This window comes from Lolium rigidum, chromosome 1 (genome assembly GCF_022539505.1).
Source record: "Lolium rigidum isolate FL_2022 chromosome 1, APGP_CSIRO_Lrig_0.1, whole genome shotgun sequence".
In the NCBI taxonomy this organism is placed as follows: Eukaryota; Viridiplantae; Streptophyta; class Magnoliopsida; order Poales; family Poaceae; genus Lolium; species Lolium rigidum.
In genome coordinates this window covers 143427286-143441514 of record NC_061508.1, presented here as the reverse complement: position 1 = coordinate 143441514, position 14229 = coordinate 143427286, and the positions used below count along the sequence as shown (strand labels likewise).

General features: G+C 42.1%; 1 long non-coding RNA gene across 1 annotated transcript; it reads right to left on the bottom strand.

The window, feature by feature from the left end:
• Positions 1-3603: 3603 nt before the first annotated feature.
• LOC124682515 lies at positions 3604-4964 on the bottom strand. Its single transcript, XR_006996308.1, has 3 exons — positions 4754-4964; positions 4440-4664; positions 3604-3658 (listed from the first exon to the last, which is right to left on the bottom strand). It is a non-coding gene; the product is annotated as an uncharacterized LOC124682515 (long non-coding RNA).
• Between the last annotated feature and the right edge of the window lie 9265 nt (positions 4965-14229).

Below are 14229 nucleotides of genomic sequence, written 5' to 3'. Positions count from 1 at the left end.
GAATTGATGTTGGATCCCTTAAGCTCAAATGTGGACTTAAATCGAATGCGCTACTTCTCCGGGGTTGTAAGCATTATTGCCCTATTAGCACAATCTATGACACCTTCATATTCCATCATCCAATTCATGCCCAATATTATATCTAAGCCTTGTGACTCCAAAACAATCAGGCTAGTGGGGAAACTATGTGCTCCAATCTCTAAGGTTAAATGGGGACACCCATAGGTCGCGATCATCTCTCCCCCTGGTGAGTTTATTTTAATAGGCCTGTTTATGGTGCTAGCAGGTATCTTATTTCTATCCACAAATACCCTCGATATGAATGAATGTGATGCTCCAGTATCAAATAGTACGAGTGCTGAAAAATTATTGAGCAGAAACGTACCAATCACAGCGTCTGGCTCCTCATAGACTTCCTCCACGTTGACATGGTTGACATGTCCCTTCTGAAACGGAGTTGGCTTCGCATTCACATCCTTCTTCTCCGGGCAATCATTAGCATAGTGCCCGGTCTTCCTGCATTTGAAGCACTCCACTTGGCTGATATCCCTGCCGGTGAAGTTGTTGGAACGGTTTCGGCCATTGCTATCTCCATTGTTGTGGCCATTACCTCTTCCAGAGTTGTGGTGAAGACGCTTCTGACCATTATGGTGGTGGCCACTTCCTCCTTTGTGCTGATGTCCAGAATTTCCATTACCATCATGGAATGTGCGGGTCCTCTGATGCGGCGCTGAGTTGTTGTGGTTATTGTTATGCTTCCTCTTGCGGTTCTCAGCCTGCTTCTGCTTTCCCTCAAGAATTGTTGCTTTGTCCAACGATGTACGAAAATCAGGAATATGCACAATGGACAATTGAACAAGCAAGATCATCATGCAACCCATCCGAGAATCTCTCCTTCCTCTTTGCATCGGTATCCACATCTTCCGGTGCATAGCGCGCCAAGTTGCTGAACTCCTCTATGTACTCGGCCACGGTGCGGTGATTCTCGGCGCAGGTTTCGGAACTCCCTTCTCTTCAAGGTCATAACTCCGGTTGAAACATGAGCTGTGCGAAACCCTTCTTGAAACATTTCCCAGGTGATACCAGCAATGGGGTGAGTTATCTGATAATTATCCCACCATGATGCAGCTGGTCCTTCAAGCAAGTGAGCAGCAAACCTCACCTTCTCAGCTTCAGTACATCCGACTGTCACTAGATCTTTGTCCACAGCCCGCGACCGATCCAATGCTATCATTGGCTCGAGTGCGATAGAAAACTTGGCAGGCCTCAACCTCGGGAACCTTGTGAGCATATCTACCCCCGGAGGGGGATTATTGTTGTTGTTGTGGTGGTTGTTGTTGTTCTGGTTCTGGTTCGCTATGAACTGATTCATTGTCTGCATGAGCCGTGCTCGTGCGTTGATCGGCGAGTTGCACATCAGGGTTGGGGTTGTTGTTCCCAGTGTTATTGCCACCGGTCCGTGCACGTCGAGGAGGCATCTGTTGGTTAAGCAAAGGTAAGTATAGATAGATAGAAACTAAAGAAAATACTACCCATACTAATACACAAACATCACAGAACCAAAAAAATTATAGCAATTGACAAAACAACAAACAAGCACCGTTCAAAAAAAAAATGGCAGATTCTGTCCAGATTTCGTCTGCTGTAGAAACGGAATTTTCTGGGCATCCAAAACAGGTCGGAATCGAACGCCAATTTTTGTGCATGTACTACAGGAAATTCCGCATTTTTACAAAAAAAAAATTCAGATTTTTCTGACGTTCCAGGAATTTATGAAAAATCGTGCAGTAAAAAGTATCAGCAGAAAAACTGCAGCTCGCACAGACAACAACTTTTGGTAAAACGAATTTAATACTGATTTATAAACCTCGCGAAAATTCCACACAATCATAGTTCAGAGAAAAGCAAATCCTAAACATAAACTTGCCATACCACATGTTTTGATATGACATAGATCTAATGCGATATCGATTTCCTAACGAAGACTAAGTTGGTGGGCAGTCCTAATTAGAACTTGAAGCGCTTGATGTAGTCCGTGCTCTTCTGGCACCGGCGCTTCTTTGGGCGAGCATCCATGGCTGGTGGTTCATCCTGTTGAGGATCTTCATCATCGTTTGAGACTTAGATGATCACTTCCTCAGGGTCATCTTCCTCTTCCTCATCATCTTCAGCATTTGCACCACCTTTGATTCTATCACCCTCCTCCTCATCACCATGTCCATATTTTCGAAGAAGTAATCCCACAGAGGTTTGACTTGTTAACTAAAGTGGTAATGAACATCTAATATTTTGAATAGAGGAGAGTGAGAAAAAGGATAGATATAGAATTACGAGAAATGAAGAGAAATAAGATATAAGACAACTTAAATAGGTTTTCAGTTCCTATGGTCATCCTAATCTACTCCATTTTCTAAGGTCACGAACCTACAGGCAACACAATGCTCTGATACCATCTGAAGCGACACAACCTTACATACAGGTTGAATCTCTGTGCTTTCTGTGCTAGTCCCTTAGATCAATCGCTAGCACACACAGTTCGATGAATAACCAGAATAGCAAATGCGTCAATTATTACAACATATGATCCATGGTATAATTATTACAAAGTGCATAGCTCAAGGCTAGCTGAAAATAACATAGTTCAAGCAGTAAATAAATAAACGAAGAGCTCCATCACGCCACAGGCGAACATGTTGGGTGTAAGCTCGCAACCTACGGTATTCCTTACTCGTCCTCAGAATAACCTGCAACATAAAAACGTTGCAGCCCCGAAGGGTCATTACACTTGGAATGGAAATGGCAAGATGTCATATAGTGGCTTTTCTGGCGCCTATAACTACATGATATTTGGCAGGTGGGGTTCATATTTGCGTAAAGCCAGTTTTATTTTCCCTACTCTCAAAACATTTCTTAAAACATAGTATTTTAATAAGACTAATTACTACCCATAAACCACCTGGTGCATTAATTTCAGAAATTCGACCGACGAGAACATCCAACGGCTTCAAGCTCTAATTGCTCAAAGATGTCCGTAACCGGGGACACGGCTAAGTACTTAGATTGACACTCTCGAGAGGCTGTACACATTCCCCACATGACCTAGTCTGTTCTTCTTCCATGATGCGCATTTTGCTCAAATGGACAGATGTCGACTAGGACAAGATCTTTCAGAAGCAATACCTCAACCACAATGGACGCGCTCCGTCCTACCAACACCTACCACCCTCTGTACATTGGGTCGAGTTCTCGCAACCTACTCAATCTAGCCAGAGCCCATATAGCATGTGGTTGTACTGGAAGCTACTAAAACAAGAAAACCAGGCTAATCTCTTTGTTCCTGGGTGGCCAACCTCAAGTGTGATGCACACGGTGCTGCCATAGAAATGACCCCGGTGCAACCACTCAACATAAACCAAGCATTACCACTTACCACCCGGGGTGTATTAATTTTACATGGTTGTTTTCATTAAGAGAATAAAACATTTATCTCTCGCAACCTCTCCACTTTGATAATATCCCAGGGCCAGCAATTTGAAAACAGTATGCACATAAAACAACTACCAATGCATAGAAAACAGTAGGATATTGAGTTTGTGACACTTGCCTTGGTCGGTGTTCAGACAGTCGTCGCAATCACACTCGTTGCAATCCGGGCAATCTAACGCAAACAATTCACAATCAAACACCAAACAACACAAATAGGTAAAACACATAATGAAATTATGCATGCATGCTCTGGAAAGAATTTGATATCAAACATTTTTTTATAAACAATTACTTTATGCAATAAAGATTTCAAATAGCCATTTAACCATGAACAAAATATATATGTATAAAATAGTTTCTAATATCTCTTACAGGCATACTGGTGGATAGGCAATTTAAGTATCTGCAATTTGGCGTTGGATTCATATTAAAATAGTTTACAGAATTTAAAATATACTAAAAAGACTATATACACGATTTTAAATTGCAAAAATCGCAAGTTTTGTAACAGTACAAACTAACAGTACCAAATATTCTTCTCATTTTTCTGAATCCAACGATATATTATTTGTCCAATTCCGAGTTACGAAACTTTAATAATGAATTTTACAATATTAAACATTTCGCGGTTTATTAATAATTTTATCCGAAAAGCTGTCAGGAAAAGTTTCTCGGATGGAGAAACTTTCTACACGAAGGTTACAGAGAATTCAATTACGAACTCAATGCAAAAGGAATCATCTAAAACGGAGGTAAAGATTATTTGTTCTGAATTTTCAAAGTTTTAGATCAGCTAGCACATATGTACTGATCGATCGAGTTTGGGTTGGGCGGGTTCAGTTAATTGAGCTACAGGGACCCTTAGTTCTACATCACACGGTTTAACATGGATCTGCTAAAATCTGATTCAATGTTGACTGTATGTGAGGTACACAGAGGAAGACATTGCATACCACGTCGGGGACAAAGTAGACTATAGCAGCGGCGAGAGTTCGTACGGCGACGGCGTTCCGACAGTCTTCTGGGGCGGCGAGTTGATGAACGAGACGCGGCTGGGCGTGGCTGTTAGGGTGGTGTGCTAGGAGGTGTTTGGGTCTTCCTCGAACAGTGATGACGGACGGTTGAAGCGTCTCGAGCAGCGACGAACTCCGGCGATGTTTTCTTCGCGTCCTAGTGCCCTGCAGATCGAGGAAATGAGAGGAGGCGACGTGGTTGAGTAAAGGGAATAACATGGGGTGAAAGAGGGGGGCTCAGGGCGACGGGAAACCTCCGGTTCTGAGCTCCAATGGCGGCGGCGGCGTCGAACTCCGGCGAGAAATTCGCGCAGCCTGGCGGCGCAAAAATTGGGGATTTCGGGGAGCAAAAACGGAGGAGGTTTGGGGGTATTTATAGGTCGAAAATTCCGTGGCAAACGCCAACAAAATCATTGAGATTTTTGCGTAATGGTTCTCCGTTTCCTTCTCGTACAGGAGCTGGAGTTTTGCTGAAGGTTGAAGATGTACTGTGGGACCCACGGTTAGGGAAAAGAAAAGAAAGTACGAGATAGAAAAGTAGCCTGTGGCGTGGGTTGCTGGCCTCGTGCGGGTTGGCTGGCCGTTTGGCCCGTGTCGCTCCGTGCCGGCCGGCCGATTAGTTCGTTTTATTTTTTTTCTTTCTCTTTTTTGATTTTATTACTGATTTAGCTACAGGTTACAAAACTGACGCAAATAAAAATATAAAAATTTGTAAATACTCTCAGTACTGTATCCGGATATAATGGGCACAGCCCCAATCCAGTAAAGTACTTGGATAAATATAGTATGCATATAGATATTAATCAACATGGAGCGATACTAGCAGTATAAAACTTTTATGCAAGGTACAAGTAAAACCTTTTCTAAAACTGAAAATTTGACATGCTGATGTGATGCAATGTATGAATTTGAAAATGCACAGTTTTTAGGATGTTACATCGGCCTTTGAGTTGCACTGTAGATCCTCCTTCGATGCCTCCATTCCTAAGCAGGGGATTTAAGAGTGGGATGAGTACGAGCGTACTCAACAAGTTCATTATAGGAAAGAGGTGTTTAATGCACTAGCTACGGCATTAGACCAGAAAGTCTAATACCAATGCAGGTTTTCATAATCATTTCTTCAAGAGGTTGCTTTTATTCGGAAGAACTATGTCCGTCGGCCTTCACCGGTTTACTAGAACTTCATGGAGCTCCTTTCCGGCCGCGTTCGCAGCTTCCATATCCCGGAACAGGGAGTGACAGGTCACGATTCATTACACTCGCAGAGGTGTGTTGCTTTACCCATAAGAGATCTTAACCTTGGTGCCAACCGAGCCGCGAGCTCGTCCACACTTCCTTTGGTGTGAGGCCCGGTATAAGGTCATAGCCAATCATGTTCCTCCGCTACCTCGCACACCCACCCTTTGTTGCATACCCCGACCCTGGGTCCTCGTCGGTCCTCTTATACCAATTAAGGATGGACCCCGACCACAACAACAGTTTGGGACTCGTTAACCAAACTCCTTCGCCGTAGGCCGCAACCCATCATAGACCACTTACCGTGGGGAATTAGAATGGGATCCCCACCCCACCGCTTGCCCAACCTGGGTCAAGTGTCTACGGTAAGCGCATCCGTTGATGTACGAGAGGTGGAAACACTTTTGACTACTCCGTCCCACTCCGGATCTTATGGTTAACACGGGTATTACGGCACAAGAATCATCGGCGACATTTGTTGTTTAATCCTAGATGGATATTAACCCTTGCAATGGAACCTCCACCATATCAACACAATCCATGGTTCCATTGCCCACCACATAGTCATATTCATAGTTATGAAAGTAGTGGTTTTGGTTTTTATGCAATAGTGATAACCATAATACTTTGCAAGTAATTTGATAGAAATACTCAAATGACATGAGCAAGTGATGAACTTGCCTTTCTTGACTGCAAGATTATGCAGGCAAGGTCTTCGTTACGCAATAACTCCAAATTCTGAAATTGCATCATCGTCCGGTAAGGACGATGTTTAAAAGATTGGCAAGGATGCAATAATGCATAAGAATGAGATGCAATCGTTCTAAGCGTGACCTAACCCCAATGATTTAGGATCAGTGGGTTGTAATGATTGGTTTAGGGTGTGTTGCACTTTTAGAGTGATTCACATGCAAGGTTCTTATTCAGGTGTGATTACTTGGTGTTATCAACAGGCAGACAATGAAGAATAATAATCAATTGAGCACACAAAGAATGATAATTGGCATAATGTTATCAAGTAAAGAACAGTGGTCAGTTTTAGTACTAGATGGCATGGTTAAGGATTAATTATCATATACTTAAAAGAATAACTTTTGAAAAACATGTTCTTTAATAAAGAACAAGTATGATAATTAGGTTGGTGGAGTTCTATGGTTTTCTATGGTTCTATTTGGTTACTGGAGTAGGTAGTAGATGGATCACAACCTAGTTGGATTCATCAACACTTAGAGCTTGTAAGGTTGAGTACACCTGGAATTCTAAGCAATTGTTCATACAAGGTTGTTATCAAGATTGGTTCATCTTGTTGGTGATAGCTGGCTAGGGTTTATAGGTCCTTATAAGCAGGGTTTGATGGCTACTCCCTATTTACTTCAAAAGAATAACTTTTGAAGAACATACTTCTTAAGTAATAAGAAGTATTACAATTAAGGTTGAGGTTGTCTTGTATTATACATTGGATCTCTAAGTAGAGAATGGTTGGTTCCTAAATAGGATGGTTCGTAAGTATCTCACACTAGTAGGGTTTAGTGTGTATGGGATATGATGTCAATATTAGCATGGTTGCTAATGGAGTTCATCACAATGGTGTGATGCTATATAGGTATGAGTAAGGTTGATACTTTTGATGATAGGAATTTAGGGTTTAGACTTAGGTGTTCCTATTTGATCGTCTAGGTTTGAGGGGATGAACACATGGAATGCTAAAGTCTTAGTGATAGGCTCCTATATTTTATGTGGACCTAGATATGCACTTATTGGCTAATTATGGAGCTAGGTATGAATACAATGTCTCTTGATCACATGTATTAACCTAGGGTTTAGGTTTAGAAGCAAATTAGGGTTCACACATAAAATAATGGAGCTAGGGTTCCTAATGGAATTAAGGTTTCACAATTACTATTTAGTTCTTAGGTTAATAACTTCATTATAAGGTTGAAGTTATTAATCTCTTTATAATAAACATAAGGTTTGATTTAGCATTTTATTATTTTTCAAGAATTAATAATTAAGGTAATTATTATTTAGGGATTAAATCCTTCTAATAAGGATTTAATGAGTTATTAATAAAGGAAAATTAGTTTTATTGTTTCCTTTATTTACTTACTAGTTTTTATTTATTTTAGAACTTTTTCTTAATTTCTGAATTTTAGTTGCATTTGGAATTAAAAGAAAAGACTTAATTAATAGGTATTTAAATAATTAAATTTTTTCTTACAAATAAAAATTTCATTTTATATTTTTATTGGATAGATTTCATTTTTAGGGTCATTATGATATCTCATTTGGATTTTTCTGACTTATGATGGATTTTCTAAATTATTTCAAAGTTTCAGACATTTTCTGTAATTTGAAATTAACTTTAACACTAAACACACCCGGCTAAAACTACCCAAGGACGCTGACATGTGGGCCGGTGCCACGTTGGCTGCCACGGTGGCGTCGATGTGGCAACTATGTGCCTCACCGGCGGCCGGTGGTGGTCGATGCCGGCGATGGAGGGTTCCGCGGGCGCGTGCGTGTGCTCAATCGAAAGAGGACGACTAGGCGAACCTAATAGTGGTGGCGCCGCTCCCTAATGGTCACCGGAGCGTGCTCGCCGGCGAGGTACCGGCAGCGGCGGACACGGTTGATCGACGCGGCGGCACTACGGGACGCGATCGAACGAGCTAGGCATGCTATGGGACGCGAGAAGCTTACCGGGGTCACGACGCGCGTGACGGCGAGGCAAGGGGATGACCGGTTCGCCGGAATCGCCGGCTCCCGTCGTCGGAGAAGACGAGGTCGACGGCGGCGCTACTCGGATGATTGGGGTCGATTCCTCTTGCATACGAGCAAGTCGAGGACGGCGATCACGATGGTATCCACGGCGAGGTCCGGGGATGCTGCGAACGGCGGCGATGCTCGGGTCCGTGCGGCTAGGGTTTCGGCATTTTGGGGAAATCGAGCAGAGGAGGAAGAAAGCGAGTTAGGGTTCGTCCTTGTGCTTTTATATGGTGCTAGGGCGCGCCTCGTCACGACGCCGAGCTCTGGGAGGTTGCCAGCGAGAGGGAGAAGGCGGTCACGGCGTCGCGGCTGGCCTCCACGCGCGAGGAAGGGGATGAGGACGAGCTCCTCCCAGATCTTTTTAGGCGAAGGGGTAAGTGGGCTGGGCCAGGCCGTGGTTTGGGCCGTGCTGATGGACTGCTGGTGGGCTGCTCGGCCAGGTAAGGTTCATTTCTCTTTTCTTTTATTTCATTTTCTGTTTTGTATATTTTTTTTTATTTTCCATTTCTCTTTTCAATTCTGTTTTATAATTCAGATTTGAATGCTTTTCTATTTTGCAGGTATTTGATAATTTGAATTTCATTAGGACTAAATAAAGGATCATTGTAACACTGAATTGTTTTTGAATGAGCATTTAATATATGTGAACCTTTATTGCAAATTTTAATTAAGCATGATTTATGCTCTCATTTTAATATCCATTTATCTTGTGAATCAAATCTGTTTGGAAATATTGGAGTTGATATTTTTAACTTAAAGTATTTCGAGAGGTTGTATCAGGACTTGACTTCCATTTGGGGAATTGGTCACTTGCACATGATTTTATGTGAGCTCAAATGTATTAGGGTTTTATAGTTTCTATCATAACCCCCCTTATTAAGGTTAATACTATCATTATATTTGAAAGTATCTCAGTAGGTATTGTTTCCATCATAGTTTATCTTGTTATAAAGGTAATTGGTTGATCACACCACACATGGTTTAATTATCAAGTATGTTCTATGTTTTAATTGTGATCACCTAAGTGATGCACAAACTAAGATTGAGATGTAGTTTAGGGTCTTACTTGTGATCATCAATTAATTCACAAGTTAGGTTGTGATATGGGCATTGATTCTTTTTATAGTTAACTTTGGTTATATGGATAAATGGTTTCTCACCATATAAGGTGTAGAGTTTAACTCTAAAGGTTTTCTTGTTTTCTTTAATTGAGGAATAAGTGAAATGTAGATAGGATTCTACTTTTGATCACCAAGTGATTCACAAGTTAGGATTGAGATATAATTTAGGTTTGCTTACTCATGATTTTTCTATCATTTCATGTGGTGAATGATATTTATTTATCATATAGGATTTAACTTATGGCTTATTCTTCTATTTCTCCAAAGTATAGTCATGGCACTATCATGAGCAATTTGTTCTCAATGGCTTGTACTCCCAATTCTTAGAGTATATGATCATTACCCAATGGTGATGATCATGCATGGTATGGGTTTCCTTAAGTATCACTAAAAGTATTCAGATATGGTTATTCCAATTACCCCTCTCACTTCACAAGGTCTTGGATTATAATCTATAATTCTACTTAAGGAGTGATGATGTGATTAACTAAATATGTGGTTTGCCTAAGAATTCTACCTTGCTAGCTTCTGTAGCTTGTTCTTCAGGAAATCTGATAAACCTGCATCTTGTGGCATGCCTCCACCTCCTAGCTGCTTCATCTTGATCCTTACTATTTTATGGAGTGGCTCAATGTGTTGGTCTTCTTGCATCAATGTGCAAGATGATGAAATGGATGAAGTGTGAGGCTCCTTTTATAGGCTTGGGCATGCCCTAATATCATGACACATAGGTGGGTGACTCTTGTTTTACTTTGATGAATAAGGTGCTTGGTTGTCATGCTCTCATCCATAGCAATCCTTTAAGCATGAGGTGGCATTGCTTAGGATTCAAGGTATGTAGATATTTTCATCCTATGTGGCATGGGTATTATCCTCTCATGTGATTTATTTTTGGATAGCCAAGTGGCTTTTGTTACTAAATATCTTGTGAATGGTTTTATGCTTGTAGGTGAGTCACTATATCATATGTGATTGTATTTATATTATATTTGGGATCAGAATGTCAAAGACAAGGATTATACCCCAATCTTGAATGGTGATTGTTGATTTCACCAAGGCATGATCATATGAGTTTCAAAGTACTCATATTTTATTTTATTCAAATAGTTGGAACTATAATTTGTAATGTAAACGAATTTAGTTTTGTGATATTCCACATATTTACTAAGTTATGATTGAATCAGAAGATGTGGCTTTTATGCACTTAGGTCCTTGGGTTTTGCTATATTTGGTATTTAGTTTTAAAGTGAATTCAATTGTACCTCAAGGTAGTTGCTTAACTTTTAAGTGTTAATAATTTAGAGTGTGCTTCTTATCTCTTTAATGGTTATATACCTCTCCCATCTCTAGGGTTTAATGATAAGCTTTTGTTGGTGTTAAGTTCAAGAGTTTAGTTCAAGAAATACCATGAGGTTCATGGTAGGAACATGGATTTGTTTAAGACATGGAAAAGGATAAGTCAAGAATAGTTTCTCCAATTATTGTTACTTGATTTCCAATTAAATTGATATTCATATGTTATGGCAAGGAATACCATGTTGTGATCTTTAATAAGATCAAGTAGTTGATCCTTGATTAAAGGGTTGTTGTGTTAGTTTTAATTCCATTTGATCTAACCCCTTAGATCAAATCATCTCTACCCAAAACAAGGGTTTAGCAAAGTCACAATGAGGTTTATAGCGCTTGACTTGATGAGCTACTTCAATTCCACCAAGGTCAAGTGAAACTTCAGTTACTGTGACTGTTTTACTTTAAAGCGCGAAAATTCCCCAGATTTTCTATGCATGAATGCAATGCACACATCTGTTTCCTCTATTTTTGTAACCCCATTACCTGGGATATTACAAGCTTGCACGCATATGAATGGTTCATAAGAACCACATACCACGGTACGAGTAAAGAGTACTTGTCATGAGACGAGGTTGAACGAGGTATAGAGATACCGATGATCAAACCTCGGACAAGTAAAATATCGCGTGACAAAGGGAATCGGTATCGTATGTGAATGGTTCAGTCGATCACTAAAGTCATCGTTGAATATGTGGGAGCCATTATGGATCTCCAGATCCCGCTATTGGTTATTGGTTGGAGAGAAGTCTCAACCATGTCTACATAGTTCGCGAACCGTAGGGTGACACACTTAAGGTTTGATGTCGTTTAAGTAGATATGGAAATATGGAATGGAGTTCGAAGTTTTGTTCGGAGTCTCGGATGGGATCCAAGACATCACGAGGAGGTCCGGAATGGTCCGGAGAATAAGATTCATATATAGGAAATCATTTTCTAGGTTTGAAAATGATCCGGTATTTTTCCTGGAAGGTTCTAGAAGAGTCCGGAAGAAATTAGCATGGAAGGTGGAGTCCCAGAGGGACTCCACCCACCTTGTCCGGCCAGCCTAAGGGAGGAGGAGCCCCAAGTGGACTCCTCCCCATGGTGGCCGGCCACCCCACCAAGGAAAGGGGGGAGTCCCACTCCCCCTAGGTTTGGTCACATGGAAGGTTTATGTTGGGGTCTTATTCGGAGACTTTGACCTAAACCTTGGGGCTTCCACCTATATATAGAGGGGAGGAGAGGGGCTGGCCGGTCACATCAATACCACCATGGCCGCACCCCCTCAAGGCTGCCCTAGCCGGCGCCCCCTCTCCTAAACCCTAGCGGTTCCCTCCTACCTCTCTCTCCCACATAGCTTAGGCGAAGCTCGTCGAAGATCTCCACCACCACCGCCACCACGCCGTCGTGCTGCCGGGATTCCGAGGAGGATCTACTACTTCCGCTGCCCGCTGGAACGGGGAGAAGGACGTCGTCTTCATCAACATCGAACGTGTGACCAAGTACGGAGGTGCTGCCCGATTGTGGCACCGTCAAGATCTTCTACACGCTTTTGAAAGCAGCAAGTGATTGTCTACCGCAGCAACGAGAGCCTCCTCTTGTAGGCTTTGGAAATCTTCAAGGGTTAGTCTCGTTCATCCCCTCGTTGCTCCCATCTTCTAGATTGCATCTTGGCTTGGATTGCGTTCTCGTGGTAGGAAATTTTTTGTTTTCTATGCTACGAATCCTTACAGTTGTTAGATGTGTTTGGAAACGTCATCCATAAAACATACTTCAACTTGTCGCCTTGTGGTGATATCAGTATCACGCCTGCTCCAGCCCCCTCCAATCTCTTGGACCCGTCGAAGTTCATAGTCCAGGTTCTCGATAAATCCGGGGGTCCCGTATACTGTAACTCCACCCACTCTGCAATAAAATCTGGTAATATTTGCGACTTTATTGCCTTTCTTTTTTTGTATGTGATGTCCCGAGGGGAAAGCTCTATTCCCGAAAGGGAGACACGACCCGTAGCCTCTGGATTGTTTAATATATTGGATAAAGGCACCTCATTAACCACTATTATCGGATGCGCCAAAAAATAGTGTCGCAGTTTTGTTGCTGTTGTAAACACTCCATATGCTAGCTTCTGGTACTGCGGGTACCGTTGTTTGGAAGGCGCTAAAACTTCGCTGACGAAATATACCGGCCGTTGCACTCCATGGAGTTTTCCTTCTTCTTCTCTTTCAACCACAAGCACTGTGCTAACCACCTGAGGCGCTGCTACGATATATAACAGGAGAGGTTCCTTTTCCTTGGGCACCACCAAGATTGGTGGTGTCGAGATTGTGCGCTTGAGATCCTCGAAAGCTCTGTCCGCTTCCTCGTTCCATTGAAACTTCTCTCCTTGCTTGATCAACGGGTAGAACGGCAATGCCTTTTCTCCTAGCCTGGCGACGAATCTGCTCAAAGTTTCGACTCGCCCAGTCAACTGTTGTATTTCTTTCAACTTTGGCTTCATCATCGTTACGATGGCTTGGATTTTCTCTGGATTGGCCTCGATCCCTCTTGCTGAAACTAGGACCCGAGAAGTTCTCTCACGGGAACACCAAAGGAGCACTTTGTCGGGTTCAACTTAAGGCAGAACTTGTCAAGGTTGTCGAAAGTTTCCTTCAGATCCTCGATCAAAGTTGACCCCTTTTTTGTTGTTATGACGACATCGTCAATATATACTTGTACGTTTTTACCAATCTGTGTTGCAAGACACTTCTGCATCATCCGCTGATATGTTGCTCCCGCGTTTTTCAGACCAAAAGGCATTGTTCTATAGCAGAACACGCCATAAGGTGTTATAAAAGCTGTTTTGACCTCGTCATCCTCTTTTAGTCTGATCTGGTTATAACCAGAATATGCATCCAAGAAGGAAAGACGTTCACATCCTGCCGTGGAATCGATAATTTGATCGATCCTCGGGAGGGGAAAGTGATCCTTTGGACAATGTTTATTGAGACACGTGAAGTCGACGCACATGCGAAGGACTTTTGTGTTTTTCTTCGGGACCAGTACTAGGTTAGCTACCCATGTGGCCTCCGTATGCAGTTCTTTGATGAAGCCAGTTGATGACCCACAAGTATAGGGGATCGCAACAGTCTTCGAGGGAAGTATTACCCAATTTATTGATTCGACACAAGGGGAGACAAAGAATACTTGAAAGCCTTAACAGCGGAGTTGTCAATTCAGTCGCACCTGGAAACGAGACTTGCTCGCAAGAGTTTATCGATAGTAACAGTTTTATAGTAGTA